This window comes from Macrotis lagotis, chromosome 6, assembly GCF_037893015.1.
Source record: "Macrotis lagotis isolate mMagLag1 chromosome 6, bilby.v1.9.chrom.fasta, whole genome shotgun sequence".
In the NCBI taxonomy this organism is placed as follows: Eukaryota; Metazoa; Chordata; class Mammalia; order Peramelemorphia; family Peramelidae; genus Macrotis; species Macrotis lagotis.
Genome location: NC_133663.1, coordinates 155,330,150 through 155,348,677, shown reverse-complemented (window position 1 = coordinate 155,348,677; position 18,528 = coordinate 155,330,150). Strand labels below are relative to the sequence as shown.

Sequence of the window (18,528 nt, the reverse complement as noted above, 5' to 3'; positions counted from 1 at the left end):
CTTTTGTGATTCCTGCTCAATCCCATATCATCTTATATGCTTGTGTTTGCTGCTTCTTCACATTGTCATTGCAAATATATCTATGCTGTTCTTAGTAACCCTGATGCCTAGAAACAGTGCCCATTCTTTTAGGTTGTCCTGAAGTAGGACTATTTAAAAAGATTAATCTTCAAAAGGAATAAAACATTTTTAAACATCAATATCAGATACATAGAAATAGATTATAGTATTCAGGTTAAATATAGTTACTCTGACCCATTATAAAAACTCATGCATTTGGTTCAAGTATTCAACTGCTTAAAAATATACACATGTTTCTTTGAAAGACTACTTATTCTGTTAAAATGAATTACACTCAAAAAAGATGCTTTAAAAGCATTCTTAACTCTCTAGATATCCATATGAGTAATATGATGAAATAGCATCAGCATCATTAGGTCTGTATATACAATTTGAAAGGTATCTTTTTTATGGCAAATAAATTCTATGACTGTTAAATTTTTTAGACATTTTTTTATTCCCTGTTGGGTTGTTATGAGGTATATATGCCTTTTATGACTCTAATGAGATACCATTTGGCAGTTTCCATGTGGAGCCTTTGGATGACTGCTCCTTTATTTTTCCCTTTAAGAGATTTCTAACCAGTTTTATGCTTTTAATTTCCTTCTTGAAACATCGGGTGAGCACAGTACTGCTTCTAGATGTGAGTCTTCTTGTCAGACTGACACATTTAATTAAATTATATTCACTATTACTTGGTGAGCAGTTCAATCCCATTTATCTCTGTAAGTTAACCACTGAATGTTCTCCAAACAAGTTCAGGCTGGGTCTTAAAAGCTAATGTTTCTGTTATCTAGAGACTTTCCCCCATATCATCAATTGAATACTTTTAAGTCTCCTCAAATTGCAATAATTGAATTCAATCCCCAGTGTAAATCAGATATACTAGGCCATCTCCTCCTGTTTTCCAATTTCATTAGATTTCTTTTCCAAATAGAAGTTAATTAATGGTTATATTGGTATAATCATGGATAGGGAGGAACTAGAATAAACTGAGACCCTAGGAAACTTTCAAATAGTAGTATCTACTACTAAAATGTTTATTTTTAACTAAGGATCCTTAAGTTTATTGTGTGTCATGACATTTGGGTAAAGCCTAGGAACATAATCAAAGAATAATGCTTGTAAATACAAAAAAAGTAAAATACTTAAGATTATAAATGGAAATAATTATGATTATAAACATAAACATAAAAATCATGATTATAAATGAAATGAATTATATTTAATATATTTTAAAATAATTTCATAACTACTAAGTTCAAAATTCTGCTTTAAGTCAAGAACTAACAGTCTAAGAATTACCTTGTTTGTTCTCTCTCAGTGCTTCTGTTTATTTGTATTCTTTGCTAAAAAGATCTTAATTGCTTGTTTTTTGATTTAGTACAAGTAGGCACATGATTGCTTAAACCTGGCTAATTCAAAGAGAAATTAAGCTTCTAATTTACTCATTTTTAGTCTTCATCCATCAGAAATAAATTCTTTAAAGAAATGAAGTATTTTAAACCCAAATAGGATGAACACACACACACACACACACACACACACACACACACACACACACACACACACACACACACACACACACACACACACACACACACACACACACACACACACCCCTCAATCTCAAAAGTCTGCACTAAAATAGTTTAATATATTTTACAACTTTGTGTAGAGAATCAAATTCTCAGAAATATTTCTAGAATGATTCAATGATCAATGGTTATTGTCTCTTATATGAAAAGCACTATGTTCTTTCATGGTCATGAAAAATGAAATAGTGAAAAGAAAAGAAAAAAGAAATTATCTTCCTAATGAGAATCCTGTAAACTATATAATCTTTCAATAATCCCATCAGACATAACAAAAGGTTTCTAAAACAAAGAGATGGATTTAGACTAGGGGCAGGGAATTTTTGTATTGGTCTGATGTTGCCAAGACAACTAGTGGGGGATAATCAAAATACAATAAATTTAGAAGTTTTTTAAAGGTAAATGAATCAAATGTTTGAACTAATATAACCCATGAATGATATTAAAAATATCCAAATAGTTCTTGGCAGAAAAAAGGTTTTCCCATCCTTGATTTAGGCAATTCGATGTTTAGGCAGAAAATATTTTTGCCTGAAATATCCAGATAAATAAAACAGGACATAAATAACCCTTTTAAAAAACCTCATATATCCACTTTTATTTTTGAGTTGAATTACTTTTTTTGTCCATAATTTGTTGGTTAGCTTGGTGGTAAAGCACCACCCAACCTGGAGTCAGAAAGACTCAACCTCAGAAATTTACTAGCTGTGTGACTCCGAGGAAATCACTTAAGCTCTTTTTGCCTCAATTTCTGTAAAATGGGGATAATCATAACATCTATCTTCTGGGATTGTTATAAGAGACAATAATTATAAAATGAGATAAACATAATATATGGATGTAATAAATGTAAAGCTCACACAACAAAATGTGAGAAAATTAATATCATATATATGATATATATTAATTTAATTAATATCATATTATATATATATATATATATATATATATATATATAACTATTATTAATTGTTACTAAGGTCAGTCTGTTCAGCCTCTGAAGGGCATGATTGATTGATGAGTCTGCCCCTAGCCCTCAAGGACCATTCTCCTCAACTTGGGCAGAACCCCACCTAACTAGATGACCTAACTAAATTCTGCTTAGCGAATAAATGAAATGCAGTCTGAGCAAGCCCTTACCTTGAGGAAATAACTCCTTTCCTTGTTCCCCTAATTTAGAGTTTAGGTTGACCCAGAACTGAAGGAAAAAACCAACCAGAGAGATCTGTATGGAAATGACTTCCATAGCCCAGATTGCTAGAGGCTGTGTCTTGTAATTAAGGCACATTCTCAGCTCGAAGAATTGAAGACTTTAATCCACCTTCTCATTAAATGACCATCAATAAAAGTTGATTTTCTAGGTAACTCCATTTCAGAAGGTATTTAAGGTATCTAGGGTCGCATTGTCATCTTTGATTAGTTGGAGAAACCACTGACCATTAATTTATTGATTGCTGGCTATCCTTATTAATAAATTGATGATTACCCAGAAATTCTGTCTCTCAAAATTTTCATTTCTGACAAGTGCCTGCTACAGAGAATGTTAGCTATAATTATTATTATTATTATTATTACTAAAATGTGACATTCTAGATGCCCCTATAATTCACATGCATGCTATAACATGGAGTGAGATGTATCTATTCCTTCAATAAGAGAAGACAAATATCTTGTCAACTCAGGTCAAAGAGAAAGATGATAGATTATTTTAATGAACTCATTAAAATGAGTGTATAGATGAAGCACTTATATAGTTATTTCCTCAATCTAATATAATCATAATAGCATCAGTTATAAATTTTAGGGGGGAACATATATGATTAGTAATCATAAAACTAATGAAATAATAATGATGAGAAACAAGCACAAACCAGTCAAAATCTGTTTCACTTTTAATTGGTCATGTCAAATTGGAGGGTATAGTGAATGTTGTGAGACAAATTGTGATATTATTAATATAAGGAGTTCTGTGTGGATCTCTAAAACTGAAAAACAGCATCTCACCTTCAAGACATAGTCATAAAAATTCATTAATACATTGAGAAAATTAGTGACTTTTCCAATGTCACAGAGAGTATATATATATATATATATATATGTATATATATGTATATATATATATATATATACATATATACTATAAGCAAAAGAAGAAGCCAGGTCTTCCTGACCCTGAATCTATTTATCTAATTCTATATTCATTATACCACATTGCCTCTGGTAGAACTATGATCCATCTATGATTGCTCACCATGGTTTGAGGAGGTATTGATGACTCCTAAAGGAAGATGACAATCATCTTCATCCTAATCATGATTTGAGGAGGAGAAGAATTCCTGAAGATTTGGTAGTAAAGTACAATTTTAGACTTAGCTAGAAAGGTTCTGAGTATGTTCCCAAGAATATACTATATGTCTATGGTCTAAGAAACATCTAAGTTGAGAAATGCTCATCAACACGTGGGCTGTAAGGAAATGAATTCTTGTAGCATGAAAACCTAAGCAAAACAAAAAAAATAGCTCTCTTCCACTTCTGCAGCAGCTGTGGAGTAGTCACATCATTTACAGATTATCCTAAACATGAGACCTTTGTCAAATGACCAACTAGTTGATAGTCTTCTTGAGGAATTAAGATATCTTTACTATATCATACTTAAACAACATATTTTTATTTAAGTTCAATAGAATCATCATTGCAATAAGGCAATCCTTTTTTTTCTTTCCCCCTAATTGATTAAAAACATTATTCTGGATTAAAAATTTCCAAACCTCTCTGTCTTTCTTCAAAGCTTTGAGACAGTTTCCTCTTTTTTATCATCTCAGATGAGAACTGTGCCTTACTTTTACTGGGAAAATTGAAGCTACTCATCATGATCTTTCTCTTTATCACAAAACCTGTTCACATATTCTTCCATTCTGCCTTCCTTTCCTCCAGACTATGATAATGCAATGACCCTTGTCCTTGTCAAGGACAACTTTTCTACATGTTATTCCTATCTTCTCTAGCAGATTCATCTCATTATCACCACACCTCTCTAATCTTCAGTTTCTTTCTATACTGTTATTCTCTACTGTTTCAAATAAGACCAAATCTTCTACCCCCTTAAAAAAAATTCACTAGGTCTAGTATACCCAAAAGCTATCAGCCTATATCTCTCTTCTTTTTCAAACTAATCCCAAGAAAAATCTGTGTCATCTAAATTACTCTCTAACCTTTTCAATCTCACTTCTAACTTCATCACTTCAAGAGGAACTGCTCTTTTCCAAGTTATCAAGGATCCTATAATTGACAAATTTGATGGTCTTTTCCATTAATACTTTTCAATCTATCTGCTGACTCTAATACAATATATTGATCACTTTCAACCCCTAGATAGTCTCTCCACTTGAGTTTTCATGACACAAAAAGTATCTATTCTTGAAGTTATTTGATCACTTTAATTTAGTTGCTTTTACTACATTTATGACCATATTATGCACTTTAACTGTAGGTTTATTAAAAATGTTCTGTCCTGGCCCTTGTCTCTTCTCTCCATGCACTTTGTCAGTGACCTCATCAGTTTCTATGGGTTTAATTATCATCTCTGAGCATATCACAAACAGATCTACATATCAAGATTCTCCCTTGAGCTCCAGCTCCACATCACCTGCTGCCTGTCAGACATTTCAAACTAAACATCCTAAATATTTTTCACTTTCAAACATTCCAATAGAGAACTCATTAACTTTCTTTTAAAGCCCTCCTCTCCTGTATAAACTTTCTCCACTTTTAATGGGCAAACCATTTCTCTAATCTTCTAGCTTCATAAACTCATTGCTATTTCTGTCTCTTTTTCCTTCATCCTACATTTCCACTCAGTTGCCCTAACATGCAATTTCTACCTCTATAACATCTCTTGTATTACACATCCAGGGGTATACCAAATGCTTCATAGCCAGTTCTCTGGGAGGGGAACTGTGCATGCAATACAGTTTTGTTTACTGTTCTATAATAGCATTTTCTTAAGTCTAGACAATCACTAAAACAATAAGCCAAGTCCTAATATATAGTATTTGCCAATAACTACGGAGAAATGTTCTATGAAAATCTAATAATAAGGTCTCACAGGCCTAGAAGAGCTGGTTCCAGCATACTATCTCTTTTTTTTATCTGATGATTATTTCAATTAACACAGCCACTACCTTAGTGCATGCCCTGAACTTTTCTTACTTCAGTTATTGAAAAACCCCAGCCAATTGATCTTCCTACTTCAAGCAGCTCTCTACTACAATCCATCTTCCATATATTTGCCCAGGTGATTTTCTATAAAGGATGATTTGATTATGGAAAATAAAGTAGGGGTGGCTAGGTGGCGCGGTGGATAAAGCACCAGCCCTGGAGTCAGGAATACCTGGGTTCAAATCTGGTCTTAGACATTTAATAATTACCTAGCTGTGTGGCCTTGGGCAAGCCTAACCCCATTTGTCTTGCAAAAAAAAAAAACAATATATATTTAAAAAAGAAAATAAAGAAAATACTACTTTATTTCTTTTTACGTTTTTGCAAGGTAAATGGGGCTAAGTGACTTGCCAAGGCCACACAGCTAGGTAATTAAGTGTCTGATATCAGATTTGAACTCAGGTACTCCTGACTCCAGGGCTGGTGTTCTATCCACAGCACCACCTAGCTGCCCCAAAATACTACTTTAAAGAGAAAACTTATTTGCGGGGGGTGGGGTGGTTCATGATGACCATTGCAGGCTCATAAAACAGCTTAAAGTTGCAGAACAGAAAAAATAATGTGAAAAAAGAAACTTGTTACAAAATTTACCTAAGCCAGATCATCTGTGAGAATATATAGACAAAACAACTATATGAGAAAATGACCAGATTTGCCTGTAATTTGATGCCAATCTAGTCTCAACATTGACAAAAATAGAATCATATTTGTGCTACACATCTAAACACCTGTTTTCCTTAAGTTTCTAAAGTCGTTGAGCTCACTCATCATAACTCCTTTTCCCACTTGTTTTTATGATAAAACCTCTTATCCTATTCTCCCATTCTGCCTTCCTTTCCTCCAGTCTCTGATAATGCAATGACTCTTTTCCTTCCCAAGGACAATTTAATAGTTTATTCTTTACTATCTTCAAAGAAGTCCACATTTTTCACATGCTTTATAAAATTTTTAAGTATGAGCACTTTGAGCTTGAGGGATCTGCTCCTTTATGTCTATATAAATTCAATGCCTTTTGCTAGTATCCTGCACAGTGACACAAGTATTAGTAACTACATTGAAGATAAAAGGATGAGTTTCTGTATAGCAACACAATTCAAATGTTCTTACTTATTCAGAAGAAAAAGCTCTATACCTGATATTTCAATCCTTATTAGTAAGGTGCTGGATTATGTGGTGTTCTTGAAGATGAGTGCCATATGATCTGGTACTTACTCATGCCTGCCAATTGGCCAGAGTACAAGTGCCTAGTTTTTATGTAGCCCTTTCCACACTTATGATTGATCTCTGAGGCAACTCAGCTGTGGCACTTATTTAAGAAATTCAGTGACCTTTGAAATGGACATTGAAGAGAACCTACAATAAGTTGTTCTCATAATTAACATAGAGATGGAATATAGTCAGTGACCTCAGGAGATGTTAGTTATCCAAGAATGGGCAGTCTGCACAGCTTGAATTCTAATAAATATCCTCAGAATAACTTTGAATGAAGTTACTGTTATCTTGGTGGGTGGGCAGCTGCAAACAGGAACCCAAGAAAGCAGAGGTGAATTAAGAGATAGAAACCTGTTAAATATTTGACAAGGAAATATAAGAAGAGTCAAGCAGCTAGAATAGAATATTATTGATTTTTATCTTGCAAGCATAGAAAAAGTATATTAAAACCACATTTAATACTTAATTTCTTCTATTTGGGAAAGTAGCTACCCCCCAAAATGGGGACAGCATTTGTGTTTTCAGGGTATAAGTAATAGCAACAAGAATGGACTAATCATTTAGCCTTACTTCCATAGCTAGAAATTAATCATCAGCAATTCCTCAAATTGTGAGAAAGGTCACAGTTGTCAAAATAATTCACTAACTGATTAAATTGGAACTTCCAAGAAAAAAGTGTCATATAAATAAGTAGAATTGGCACTTAGGAAGATGAAATCAGAAGCAAATTTGAAAGGAAACTTGAATCAAACTTACACTGAAGAATTCTGCTTAGGGTGGGCGACAGTGTGTGACAACTTGGAAAGCATTTAAGAATCCATTTTTTAAAATACCTGAACCAGAAGACATCAAATAAATTACAGAAGAATTATAGATGACATTAAAAATAAAACACAAAATTCAATTCTTTCATAACCTAGACCATATTTCCCCTGACACTTTAGTCCCCTTCCTGCAAATACTCTGATCTGTTGACACTAGTCTCTTTGCTATACCTTGTATAAGACACCTCATCTAATTCCATATAGTTTCATCTGTTATCTTCAGTGCTTATAATGCTTTCTCTCCTTAATTCTACCTTCTGATTTCTGGATCTTCCTTCAAGTCTCACCTAAGATTTCACCTTCTGTAGAAAACCTTTCCCAGTCTTTCTTGAGTGTAGTGCTTTTTCTCTGAAATTAACTTCAATCTACCATATATATATATATATATATATATATATATATATATATATATATATATCTGTAAAAATCCAATAATACAGGATAAGTTCATGAGCTATTAAATATTTATGAGACTGAATCATTAATATCTCTAAGGAATATACAAAATAAAAACAGATATCAACTCTTGGATTGAAGTCCTTATAGGATACTAAAGTAGATTTACAAATTTTGACAAACTCCCTTAATTAACATATGAGATTTCCTAATCTTATTGCATAAAAAAATGAACTAAGGGAAACAAGTAAATATAGTTATACATTGCATCATAATTCAGTCATTCAAGGATCTTGGGACAAAAGCTAGAGATGTTATAGTCACTTAAATTTCACTTTCCTATAGCTCTGTATTCTGTCATCAAGTGACAGGAGGTCTCAATAAATTAAATATTATGTCAGAATAGCTCAAACATGTTAAATTCAGAATACAAAAGTAAAGCAACAAGAATCATTAAGAATATGCAATAAGATAAAAGTTTTAAATCTGGAAATGATAATACTGTACTTCTACAATAATTCATTCATTTTATTGATGAAAAACTTGAGACCTAGGAAAGTCCAATGACTTGTCTAGAGACATATGAGGTAAAAAGTAGTGGAGCAGAGATTATAAGACTGCTTTTTCTTTCTGCTACATAAAGTATTTCATTCAACACAACGAATTGTATCTTCCTACAATGAGATATACTTGTTGATTTATTGTAGGTAGTTTGTAAAGATAGCACAGAGCACAGACATTTAAAAAAATCTGAGTTCAAATCCTGTCTCAAACATCCTGAGTAAGTTACTTCATTGCCATTCTACCTGAGTTTCTTGAAAAATAAAATAGAGGTAAAAATATCTCACATGGTTTTTATAAAGATTAAATGCTGATTTCAAAATGTTTTACTAACTTGAAAATCCTATATAAATGTCAGCTGTCGTTTTCAAGGAAAAAGAATTCAGTGAACCTCTTATAGAAAGGAAGTTTAAAAAAGTGACTTATAAATACAAAAATATTTGCACTTACTTTAAATTGTGATAAAGTTCAAGTTCAAAATATTTACTTTGTTAATCTTCCTACTCAGACTTTAGAAATCTGCTGACTCCATTCAATTTTTAGCAGTCAAAAAGTTATAGAACGGATATTAAATAGTGAATTAACACCTCCCACATATTTACAAGAACTAATTTCTTACTCAGTTCTTGTTCTCTCTCTCTCTCTCTCTCTCTCTCTCTCTCTCTCTCTCTCTCTCTCTCTCTCTCCTTTTTTGATAGCAATCAGTTTACAACTTTTTTCCATCCTTTTTCTATTTTATAAAGTCATTCTGATTTGTGTTGTCTCTTAATATTTCTGTCCATAAATTAATACTGTTTTTTTTCCTTCAATACTTAAGAATCTAAGAACTGGAATTTGGGAGGAGCTTAGAAATTGATTAGTCTAGGATTCTTAACAATTTGGTGTTTAAGTGTGTTTTTTGTATGTATGTGTGAAGGATTCTTTTGAATGTCAAGTAAGTTTCACCAAGCATCTTTAATGCAAAAGATATAGAGGATTACAAAGGAAACCTATTATAATTAAATACAGTTATCAAATATATGAAAATACATACTCGTGAATTTAAGAACTTTCTTTTGTAAAGGAATCTAAGTCAATATCTACCACAAAAAAGAGGGAAAAAAGGGGAGAGAGAAGGTGGGTAAAGGGCAGAAAGGCAGAGGAAAAAGAAAGAAAAGGACAAATGAAAGAGAAATGCGATTTAAACAATTATAAAATTCTCAGTTTATTTCCAAATGAAGGAGAGTATATATTTCAGTTCTTAAAGAAGTAAATGAAAATGAAATATGAGTTAAATAAAGATTATTCAGAGATAAAAATAGACTCTGAATGTTGATTGAATGAAGTAAATTTGTTACACAATGCATCTAAAACCATTGTTCAAAGTCTTATCTTTTGGGGGGGCACTCATCTACAGACATCAACATCAACAACAATAAACCATTTTCAGGGTCATGTAAAGGTTGGTACTGATGAATATTCTTAAAATGATTGATTCAGCAATCCTCTACCCTAAGGTTCTAAGGAAGTTGAAGTTGTGCAGGCAAGCCTAGAATTATTAGTAAATTTAATTTATATCAAACAAATTCAAGAAAATATTTTCAGATTTTTTTTCTTGGGTAATATGATTATGAAAGAGATTTTCAGTCCATAGCATGTGAATATTAAAAGGCCTGTCTCTGTAATCTGCTTTGCAAATACAATAGTTAATTATTACTATTGTGTTGACATAACAGATTTAACAGACAGAACTTTTCAATTCCGAGAAGCTGCATCATGGAAAAGAAAACTCCAAAATTACATACCAGAGTTTTGGGGACAGCTTAAGATTTTTTTGTAGTATGCTTAACCCAAAATGATTGCAAATTAATTTGTTTTTAATGATAAATTTTCAGTCATTAACTATCCTTTATGTGGGGACCTTTCCCCTGATTTCACTGGTATGGAGAATGTTTAAGTGAGAAAACTACTATCAGTACAAATATGCACCATCTCTGCAATTTACAGTTTTAAATAATTGACTATATCCCTGGTGGCAACTCAAATAGAAATAGAGGTGACAATAATGTACATCAGCATCCTTGTAGGCCATACATTGACAGTTTTAAGGAGAAATATTTCATTATAATTTTTTCTTCATTTTGTTAAATATTCCCCAATTGCATTTTAATCTGGTTCAGGTCCAACTAGGGAAAGCTTTCTACTGCATCTGACACCTCTGGATTAGAACATCTAAAAGTTAAATGACTTGACCAAGGTCACTGAGTCAATATATCAGAGACAACACTTGAATTCATATCTTCTTATTTTCAAAATCAGTTTTATAACTTATAACAACATAAAATCACTTCTTTTGCATAGTTATTTGTTATATTCACACATTTACAAGATAGTCTTCTCTGGCAGCATAACAGAGGAGGAAAATTGGATTTACTTTACTATAAAATATTAATAATAAAAACAATTACTTTTGAGGCGTTATATATCTTACACATTTATGTTCATTTCCATATAACAGCTTCTAAGTTCCTGGGCTTTGGACTTTGATTAGAGAAAAAAGAAAACTAGTTAAACCAGTCGGACTGTCTTATGGTTATATGGAGTTTAATGTAGTAAGTCAATGACTGAAATTGAACATAACGCAGTGACCATTGATATTCACTTAAAAAAAGAAAATTTTCAAATTGCATTGAAGAAGGCATAGGTATCACTACAATGGAAAGCAGAGAAGTGAGGCAATTATCTAGATAATTTAGGCAAAAATCACTGTCATTCGATGACTCTCACATTAAATATTCAGGTAAGTGTGAGACTTGATTTCACCATGTAATTGCCCTAGTGTTAAATTTCAATTTTACATCTCTAGGTAGAACTAAAGACCCCTGGGAATTTATAACAATTTAGACAGTCAACTCTCTGTTCTTCTTAGCTAGATATGTATATGTAGGGAATTTGATCAGATATAGCTCTCTTTAGTACCATTAGGGTACAACAGTCTGTGGTATTCAGCTTTTATGCTCAATTTCAGGAGGTTTTATAAATTAGATTACACAGCATTTTCAAAGCAATTTAGATGCCACACACTGAAGAAAGGTTAGAATAATGGTATGCATCTACACCAAAATGTCCATGGGACAAATTAACTGTGACTTCTTACAGTGCAAATTGTGCTCTTGTGGCCATTAACATTTTCCAGAGTTTTTAATTTCTCAGAGAAAACTTTTCTCAAATTTTAAATAAACAGTGTTAAACTCAGCTTGCTTTAAAAAACTGAAGACCTACCCATGACAGTACACTATTGAGACTGAGGGGAACATTTTTCAATTAAAGAATTATGATGAGCTAGGCTGTTACTGCCTATGTCTTTGCTAACAAGGCTTTCTAGAAAGGATTAAGCTATTATACTGGTTTTTTTAATTCACAAAAGAATCATTCTACTTATTATTATGGGCAAATAGAGCTTTAAAATATAATCAAATACTAATGTGGAAAACAAAGTATCTAACGTATAGGTATTTGATATGCCTACTACCATAAAACTAACATTTGAGATACAATATATAAAAGACATAGACCTTGAGTTAAAAGACTTTGACTCAAACCAACTAGCTGTGTGATCCTGGTCAAGTCCCTTAACTTCTCTAGTTCAGGGTCCTCATTTGTAAGCTGGGAATTTTTTTTTTGGTAAGGCAATAGGGTTAAGTAACTTGCCCAAGGTCATACAGCTAGGCAATTATTAAGTGTCTGATGCCAGATTTGAACTCAGGTATTCATTACTCCAGCACTGGTGCTCTATCCACTGTGCCACATAGCTACCCCTGTAAGCTTGGAATTATAATAAAACCTACCCCAGAGTTTTTGTGAAGATCAGATGAATTAATATAAATACATTGTTCATGAAGCTTAAAGTATTTTATATATATATATATATATATATATATATATATATATATATATATATATATGATCTCATTTGAATCTCTTAGATGCTACTATCATTTCAATTTTATAGATGAAGAAACTCATGTTCAGAGAGTTTAGAACTAGTAAACAGCTGATAAGTGTTAGACTACATACAATTCAAATAGAGAATTCTCAACCCCAAATCTAGAATTGTTTTAACATCACCATAGCAATAACATTTATCAATCTCTCCAAAGGTCATATTTACTTCTGTGCAGAAAAGAGTTGAATGCTCTTTAAAATACTTTCTCAGAGCACACATACCATCAAGCAAAGACTAGAATTATTTTTCTATTATTATTGAAAACATTACTAAAAAGATAGATGTTCAGTCAATTTAAATATAATTTAAACAGAAGTACAATCAGTTCAGTCATAACGTTTGTTCTGAAAATGCAAATTTGTCCTAATATAATTAATAAATTAGGGAAATTATGCCAGCACAATGCAAACTTTGTGTTTGCTTATGCACAATTTTATTGATGCAAAAATGATGCCACTTCATAAAGAATCACAAGCTACAACTCTTTCTATGATCTATGATCACAATCAAATGTATGGTCTTTTCTATTGTATATCTCTTGACACTATGGAAACAATGGACTACAAAAAGTTGGTCTGCTTAAAAAAACTGAAGACCTACCCATGACAGTACACTGTTGAGACTGAGGTGTACATTTCTCAATTAAAGAATTATGATGAGTGCCTATGTCTTCTATAACAAGTCTTTCTAGAAAGAATTAAGCTATTATAGTGGGGTTTTTTAATTCCACAAAAGAATCATTCTGCTTATTATTATGGGCAAATGGAACTTTAAAATAAAATCTGATACTAAAGTGGAAAATGAATAAAGTATCTAACCAATAGGTATTTGATAAGGCCAAGAGTCCATCTTGAGTTTTTGTCCACCAATGTAATGCCCTCTTTCCCATAGCTGCTAGCCTGGTTTCTATTGGAACTGAGTGAGGTTCAGAGCAGTGAACAGCACCATTACTTATTGTTGCATTCATCTACTTCTTAACCATATAACATATATGAAATTATGTCACCATGTTTATGAGTTCCTATCCTTTTTCACTGTATCACTGATAAAGTTTTTGACTGTTGGGCTCCTAATCTGATTTCCCCCATAAAACTTGTGGTTTTATTCAGATTCTACATGTATAGTTCAGTGATCCTTTTTAGGATGCTTTTTAGGAGCTTGTTTTAGCAAAACTGACTACACTGGATTTCAAATTAGAAGCCATTGGTTACTCTCCTTACTATCACTGTGACTTTAAGCATTTCACCCCAATTCTTGGGGTTTCAATTTCTTCATCTGTTAAATTGGATAGAAAAATATCTATAAAGCCCATCCCAGACAAACCCTAAGGTCTAGGTTCTACTTTGACAAGAAATATGGCTTATCCAAATACCAACATAATCATAATATCTAGTCACAGGGTCAACATGAAAGCTATAATTAACATTTTACTGGAAAATTAGATTTTGTTTAAAAATTTTACATCAGTCAAGGTGCTTATGAGTATTTCAGAGGGATATTTCTTGATTTGTCCTCCCTTATATCTCTTCCTCCCACTTATAGATATGTCCAAACACCTCAAACTAATATTTTTGATTTCCTCTATGGATATTTGAAAGTTTTAACATATAGATCTTCCAGGAGTTATTTATCCCTTTCACATAAAATTGGTATGTGTGTATATGTCTTTACCATAGAAAAGACTTGGTAATCCTAGAACTGAAGAGATTGCTTCGAGCGTATAAGAAAGTATTTGATGACTTTCATCATTTATTTTGAATTTGCTAAATTCATCGATGTGTGAATTGCTTATCAAAGCTTAATAGTTAGTTTATAAATAACTTCGAGACAGGCAAGAATAAATATTAATGAGTCAATTTGCCAGGAATTCAGAACCATTGCTTCCTAATCCTATCCTCATAGTGGAAGACTTTTATTATTTCTTAAGAAGGAATGTACAATTTGTTGACTGAAGACCTACCCATGACAGTACACTATTGAGACTGAGGGGAACATTTCCCCCCCACTTCTAGATGGTCCTAAGACTGTTTATTTCACTAACTGAAACTGTCCTTTAGAAAACCCACTTGCTAACAAAGAAAATCCTCTCTCAAAGAATAAAGACAATTTCAGAATGAAGGTCTTTAGTTTATCAGACCTTGTCTAGAAAAGCATGTGCTCTGAGTGGAGACAACATAAGGATATGGGACTAAAGCAAAAGAAGAAGAGGGAGAGAAAATAGAAGTATCAATAAGAGAAGAGTAAAGAAAAAGGGAGTCAAGTATGAAGAACACATCATCTAATTCAAAGTCTTTCAAAATGTCAACTTGGCAGCAGTACTCTTGTTTTAAATCTAAACTTATTGCCACCATAGAACTTCTGCTCAAAAGACTCAAAATGATTTAAAAGTGATTTCAAATTTGAAGAACTCAGATTCCTAAAGGTTATATGAACAAAAGAAACACTAGCAGGCTCTGTCATGCTGACCAAACTTCCAGGAAAAAATCCCAGAAAAAGACTATAGATATTTGCCTAGTTATAACCTAGATAATTAAGACAAAATTCTCTACCAGCAGACTGACCATTTAATAATGAATTTTTTGGCAAGAACAACCAAAATCACACCAGTTAGAGTTACAAAGGATCTCAAAAGTTATGAATTAATCTGACTCTTATCCTAGCAAAATATCTGCTGTAATGCCCAGTAGTCATCTAACCTCTGTTTGGAGATCGTCTGTCAGAGCAAAACTCAGTAGAATCTTTTCCTCTTTTAGACATTTCTAGTTGTTAAGGAGAAGTGATTCTTGACATCTAGTTTAAGCCTAAAGTTATTTCTTTTCAACTTTCACACTTTGCCCCAGTTCTACTCTCTATTGCCAAAAAAAAATGTCCAATCCCTTTTACACCTTGAGATACTTGACAATAGTTATCACTATCATGTTCTTTCTTATTCTCCTCTTCATTTGTTCTTAATTCATCTTTATCCAGCCATTCTTATCTTCTACAATATATTGCCCATACTATCAGTCATACTGTCCTACAAGTATACGCAGAGCTCGAAGCTCCTAAAAGGCTTTATGTTGGAGTTCTTAAGAGTTTCCCTTAGGTATGGGGTAACTTTAAGCATTGAATCTGCCTTTCCTCGATATGTCTAGTTTGTTCTCAGTTCTTGAGGTATAAGCATTACCAATTGCTTGTGCTTACCAGGGAACTAGAGGAAAATATCCAAACCCTCTAGTCTTCTAAAGTTCATGAGGTTATCCTCTGGTCAAGGTTAGAAGGGATATTGAGGAGACCTACACAAAGGATGAATTTTCTCCTCTTCTCTTTTCTTAATCATTCCTCTATGAATTCCTAGAGGCTTCTATCACTAAACAACTAAAGGCTGAATTCTCTGAGCATGGACTAGCTACTTGGCTTTATGTAAACCCCTTAGGGTCTGAGAAAATTCTTTAGCCAATTCAAATAGTCATTTTTATAGTTGTAATGACTTGATTAACTGGATATTCCTAGGCTTGTTCATATCTACTTCATACATAAGATTGATTGATTCAATATTTCTCCCCCACAAAGGTGTCAGGGAATATTTTTGTGTCTGTTAATTCGAGTGGAATATGTTGGTTTTATTGATTGACTCATTTGACTCCAATAGTTACTGATGCAACTGGGAGAAGTAAAGCTGCAGTCCTTTTATGAATAAACAGTATGCATGACTGATTCCATCGTCAAATGGATTTTGAGAGCATGAGCAAACATTCTGTAGTTGGTTCAGGTCTGCTAACTATTTGAAGGGCACTCAGACTTAGGATTGGCTTCAGTGCCAGAAATGGGGTACATTAAAATTTAGTTAACTGCCTAAAGCAAGACTTTTTGTTTTTCCTGCCCGACTGCCTTCGTAAAGTCTTAAGTCTATAGAAAGGAGAAGCATTGAGTTATCCTCAACCAAGGCTGACATATGGTCCATAAATATGGACCTCTGTTCTGTCCCTTTTTTGTGTATTCTTACTTACTTTTAGAGAAAGGATGTATTAGAGATGTCTACAATACTTCTGAACCTTGGTAAATTGAAACACAAACACCATATTCTGTGGCTAACCAAGATGCTAAGGACTCACCTTAATAAATAGCCAAAGTAGCCAAATTTAGAAATAAGCTTACATTATAGAAATTGCCTTAAATTCCAGTCTTCTCTCCCCACTTACTGACAATGTGTCTTTAGGTATTAGAGGAAAATATCTATAACTTCTATTCTTGCTACATATTCTCATAAACTTTTTTGTAAATTTAATTAATTTTAGTTCACTAAATGATACTCAGATATTGATCACTGGCTACTGATATTGGGGAAAATACACCACCAATGTTGAATATTATAACATTTGAGAAATATACACCCATCTATCAAGGGTACCTCCAGTATCCTAGGGGTGAGGAGAAGCCTTACTCAGAGACTTGACCTTATCAGATTAGTTGTTGAGATAATAATGTCCAGAACTTACCTGAACTTCACTAATTAGTAATATGGGAGTTCTTTCTGAATCAACTGTTTGTGTACAATCAAATCCCTAAAACTAAATTTTAAGAAAAAGCTGAAAATAAGGAGAGATAACATGAAATTAATTTTATATCTGGGCCTATATTAATAAGGCATATGAGAATTGGATAAAATCAATAAACAGAATAAAAATAGTTCCCAGAAAATTGGTGAGAGATTCAATTATTAGGAAATATTCTAAGATATTTAAAGATAAATTTAGAAGAAAAACAGACAAAAATGAAAAAGATGTGATGAGATTTATATAAAAATTTTTTTCTTCAAGAATGATATCACAGCAGAAAGACAATTGGTGGTAGAAAATAGGTTTTAGTAAATTATCAACTTGGAGTTAAACATCAAAAAGTATTAAATGCATTATTTTGGAATTATATGACCATAAAAGTAAATGGACCTGGGTAAATATATAGCATGAATACTTATAGGAGATAGATAATACATATAATCCAGTATTATTCATCTTATATCAACAGATTTATAAGATTAACTCCCATACATATCTCAGATTAATTTAAAGGGTTTATGGGAAAACATAGATAGGAATCCTATAGGATGAGAAGGTATATCTAGGTTAAAATACACATCATTGGTGAAAATACTAAGTTATGAGATCATAGATCTTCAGATACATGAAAAAATGTACATGAACTGGAACAGAGACTTAAATTAAGATTCTAAAAATTATCTATATCAGAAAAAGCTAAAGAACTGAGTTTAACTCATTAGTGAGTGATATTTCAATGTCAGATGAATTTTATCAATGCGTCAGTGAGAAGCTAAGTAGTTCCTGGAAATACACTGAGAAAAGGACAAACGGCTTAGGGTTCTTGCAGAAGCAAAGGTTTAGGCTAAATACCAGCATAATCTTACTCATCTTAAAGATATGAGATATAAAACCAAGGAAATAGGCAGCTGCTTTTATTGGAAATGTTTAAGGAAATGAATCTGCACAGAATAGAAGTGAGCTAAATAAACTCTCAAACCTTATAGTTTTACAATTCTGTATCAAAGAAGTCTTCAGATAATGTTGTAAGGAAAGATTATGGAACCGAGAATCACAAATATTACCACAGTGTCACGTTCTGAAGATACTATGACAAATGAATCTGAAAACCAATCTATAAAATGACCCAAAAAGATTTA

The 18,528-nt window shown here is 32.5% G+C and overlaps 1 protein-coding gene across 5 annotated transcripts in view; it reads right to left on the bottom strand.

Annotated features, from left to right (window-relative positions):
• The window catches only part of GPC5 (glypican 5), a 2,040,883-nt gene that overhangs the window by 1,593,569 nt on the left and 428,786 nt on the right, over window positions 1-18,528 (bottom strand). The gene's annotated exons all lie outside the window — the stretch shown is intronic.